Source organism: Priapulus caudatus, unplaced genomic scaffold, assembly GCF_000485595.1.
Source record: "Priapulus caudatus unplaced genomic scaffold, Priapulus_caudatus-5.0.1 Scaffold1190, whole genome shotgun sequence".
Taxonomy (NCBI): domain Eukaryota; kingdom Metazoa; phylum Priapulida; class Priapulimorpha; order Priapulimorphida; family Priapulidae; genus Priapulus; species Priapulus caudatus.
The window spans coordinates 91,139-95,854 of record NW_014578251.1 but is presented as its reverse complement, the minus strand read 5'-3'; positions in this window follow the sequence as shown (position 1 = coordinate 95,854).

Sequence of the window (4,716 nt, the reverse complement as noted above, 5' to 3'; positions counted from 1 at the left end):
TTATATTTGTTGCACAGGCTAAAATGCGGGTCCGCGCATGCGCAGTAACTCACTAAATAACTGATATGTTGATTCAAAAACGTGTTTAAACTGGATCACTTCGCTCGCAGCATCGCGCCACGATTCCCAGCTATGCTATAATGTATGGGCAAATGGCGATGCGACGTCGGTCACCGTTGACTGCCAAAATAATATTCTTCGACCGTTCTTATACGTTCAAACTGGAGCCGGGCAGGCTGCAGCACATGTGCATGGTAAGATCCGATCTACATGCTTCACTTCGCTCGCAGCATCGCGCCACGATTCCTAGCTATGCTAATGTATGGGCCAATGGCTCTGCGACGTCGGTCGCCGTTGACTGCAAAGATAATATTCTTCGGTCGTTCTTAAGCCCGGCGCACACGTGAGTTATTTTACTCAAGTAAAATGACGCATGAGTCAAATTACTCAACGAAAATCCGCCGCACACGTAAGTTAAATGACTCATGCGTCATTTTACTTGAGTAAAATAACTCACGTGTGCGCCGGGCTTTATACGTTCAAACAGGAGCCGGGCAGGCTGACAGCACGCGTGCATGGTAAAATCTGATCTACATGCTTTACTTCGCTCGCAGAATCGCGACACTATTACCAGCTATACTAATGTATGGGCAAATGGCACTGCGACGTCGGTCGCCGTTGACTGGCAAGACAATTTTCTTCGGCCGTTCTTATACGTGAAAACCGGAGCGGGGCAGGCTGACAGCATGTGTGCATAGTAAAATCTGATCTACATGCTTTACTTCACTCGCATCATCTCGCCACAATTCCCAGCTATGCTAATGTATGGGCAAATGGCGCTGCGACGTCGGTTGCCGTTGACTGCGAAGGTAAGATTCTTCGGCCGTTCTTATACGCTCAAACTGGAGCCAGGCAGGCTGATAGCACGTTCACATGGTAAAATATGATCTACATGCTTCACTTCGGTTGCAGCATCGCGCCACGATTCCCAGCTATGCTAATGTATGGACAAATGGAGTTGCGACGTCGGTCGCCATTGACTGCCAAAATAATGTTCTTCGGCCGTTCTTATACGTTCAAATTGGAGCCGGGCAGGCTGACAGCACGTGTGCATAGTAAAATCTGAGCTACATGCTTCACTTCGCTCGCAGCATCGCGCCACGATTCCCAGCTATGCTAATGTATGGGCAAATGGCGCTGCGACGTCGGTCGCCGTTTACTGCCAAGATAATATTCTTCGGCCGTTTTTATACGTTCAAACTGGAGCCGGGCAGGCTGACAGCACGTGTGCATAGTAAAATCTGAGCTACATGCTTCACTTCGCTCGCAGCATTGCGCCACGATTCCTAGCTATGCTAATGTATGGGCCAATGGCGCTGCGACGTCGATCGCCGTTGATTGCGAAGAAAATTTTCTTCGGCCGTTTTTATAAGTTCAAACTGGATCCAGGCAGGCTGACAGCACGTATGCATAGTAAAATCTGATCTACATGCTTCACTTCGCTCGCAGCATCGCGCCACGATTCCAAGCTATGCTAATGTATGGGCAAATGGCGCTGCGACGTCGGTCGCCGTTGACTGCCAAGATAATATTCTTCGGCCGTTTTTATACGTTCAAACTGGAGCCGGGCAGGCTGACAGCACGTGTGCATGGCAAGTTCGCTATTTTAGGCTTAAGTTCTATCACCAGAGGGAAGCAGCATGCTGTAGAAAACCGTAGTGGTTATTCACACGCGGCGGTGCGAATAACAGAAAATGTGTTCTTATTCGCACCGCGGTGAATTCGCAGTGCACACGCAAGCGAAAGTTAGTTAACTGATAGCCTTAACCACTGAGCTCTATCATAGACTAAGTATAACTTATAAGTTATATATAAGTTATAATTATATGTAACTAAGGTCGAAGTATAATATAAGTTATACTTAATCAGTTTATGGCTCTATATATAACTGGAAGCTGCCTTCGCCAGAAATATTGAAGACAGTGCGACTCCATGTTGAAAGCCTAATATGTTGAAAGCCTATATAAGGAGTGCCAATATTAGGCAATTAATATGTATAAGCAAGGGAGAAAATAGAGGAAGAGGGACGAGGTATATGAAGAGGGGAGAACGTGGTACAGGAGGGAGGGGAAGTGGAGGTGGAGGGGGAGAAGGGGAGGAGGTAGAGGACGGGGGAGAAGGAGGAGGGGGAGAAGAAGAGGAGGTAGAAGAGATAGAGGATGAGGGAACAAATAGTGGAGGAGAAGGGGAGAAGGGGAGGAGATAGAAAAAGGGGAGGTGGTACAGGAAGATCAAGGAGGAAAGTAGAAGGTGGTCGAGGAGGAGGGTAGAAGGTGGTGGGAGAGGAGGTAGAGGAAGGAGGAGGTAGAGGAGGGGGAGAATGTGGTGGAGGGGAGGAGTGGGGAGATAGGGGAACGAGGAGGTACAGGAGGGGGAAAAGGTAGAAGAGGGAGGAGGTAGAGGATGGTGGCAGAAGGTGAAGCAGGTAGAGAAAGGGGAGAAGGTGGTGGAGAATAAGGGGGAGGAGGTGGAGGGGAAGGAGAAGAGAAGCAGGTAGAGGAGGGGAGAAGGTGGTGGAGGAGGAGGAGGGGGAGAAGGCCACGGAGGAAGGTGGTCGAGGTGGTAAGTGAGTGAGAAAGGGAGGGAGGGAGCGATTGAGGTGGTGAGTGAGAGAGGGAGGGAGGGAGCGATTGAGGTGGTGAGTGAGGGAGGGAGGGAGGGATGGATCGAGATGGTAAGTGAGTGAGAGAGGGAAAGAGGGAGGGAAGGAGGAAGCTATCGAGGTGGGGAGGGAGGGAGGGAGGGAGAAAAGGAGCGATCGAGATGGTGAGTGAGGAAGGGAGGAAAGGATTTAGCAGCGATCGAGGTGGTGAGGGAGGGAGGGAGGGAAGGAGCGATCGAGGTGGTGAGGGAGGGAGGGAGGGAAGGAGCGATCGAGGTGGTGAGGGAGGGAGGGAGGGAGCGATCGAGGTGGTGAGTGAGGGGTACGTGTGTGCATGGTAAAATCTGAGGTCTACTAATAAAATATTATCACATAAATCTATGCTAGAATACCTCCTCTTTATTTTAAATGCATAATTTTTGCAAAATATTAATATTCTCGAGAGATATTGCGCATGCGCTAACACACTAACGTTGCCAGATTATGCATTGGCTTGTATATGCAGCGGGGACCTTAATTACATGCAGGATCATCGTCCTGTTTCTTAACTGAGGTCTACTGATTTTATCATTACAATTTTTATCATACAAATCTATGCTAGAATACCTCCTCTGTTTTTCCCACTTGAGTTCCGAACCCACCATAGATAGTGTTTTGTAATAAATGGTTCTTATATATAGGGTTGTATTATAGTTAGTGTTAGGGTTCAGTTACGTGTTAGGGTTAGGGTTAGGGTTAGGGATAGGTGGTATTCATTTTACATTGTTGCATCGAGAAAGTCGAGTGAATGGAGTGCGCTGATTGGCTGTGGTCCGGAACTCAAGTGGGAAAAAATTTTTGCTGCCCGGCTCCAGTTTGAACGTATAAGAACGGCCGAAGAATATTATCTTGGCAGTAAACGGCGACCGACGTCGCAGCGCCATTTGCCCATACATTAGCATAGCTGGGAATCGTGGCGCTATGCTGCGAGTGAAGTGAAGCATGTAGATCATGGCTGGTATATACAGCGGGGACCTTACATGCAGAATCATCGTCCTGTTTCTTAAGTGAGATCTACAGATTGAATTTTATTATAGAAATCTATGCTAGAATACCTCCTCTCTATTTTAGATGCATAATTTTCGCAAAATATTAATATTCTCGAGAGATATTGCGCATGGGCGAACACCGTTTCAGGCGTGCAATACGGACTGAATACAACTGCATAATATAGCTTGCTGAGATAGGGAATGAGTATTGAAAGACTGGGGAAAGGCAGCAGGGAATATAGCTGGGGCGGGAGAAAAAGAAGGAGGCTGGGCGAAAGACAATGGCGGCAAGTGGATGGGCGGGAGTGGGTGAAGTAGTGATGTTTTACCCTATACAGGCTAGGGCGCTCTCCCAATTATGAACACAGGTCTACTGATACCAATTAATTACAGAAATCGATGCTGAGATACCCCATAACCATATTAAATTTATAATCATCACAAAATATAACTCTTCTAGTAAGATATTGCGCATGCGCCAACACAATATCGTAGTCAGACAAAGCGCGTACATTTCCTGCAAAGTCATCGTCTTATTGACGATGAGATCTGAGAGTAGTACATAATCTGGCAACGTTAGTGTGTTAGCGCATGCGCAATATCTCACTAGAAGTTATATTTTGTGATGATTATGAATTTAATATGGTTATGGGGTATCTCAGCATCGATTTCTGTAATTAATTGGTATCAGTAGACCTGTGTTCATAATTGGGAGAGCGCCCAATTAAGCCTGTAGGGTGCAAAATCCCTACTTCATCCGCTCCCGCCCGCGAATTTGCGATTCCCAAACCGTATAGATATAGCTATGGAAGAAAAATTGAGCAACGTGATTGGCTAGAAAAATGTTTAGGACACGCCCACTATCGCACGCACACCATCGCGCATTTTGCACAAGGGCTTATTTATTTTATTTCTTATTATTTTTGGCTAATTTTGTTTTATTTTATAGTTAGAATTAGGGTTAGGGTTAGGGTGAGGGTTAACTGATTTCTATATCTACATATTTAATGTTTGTCTCAGTGGGTC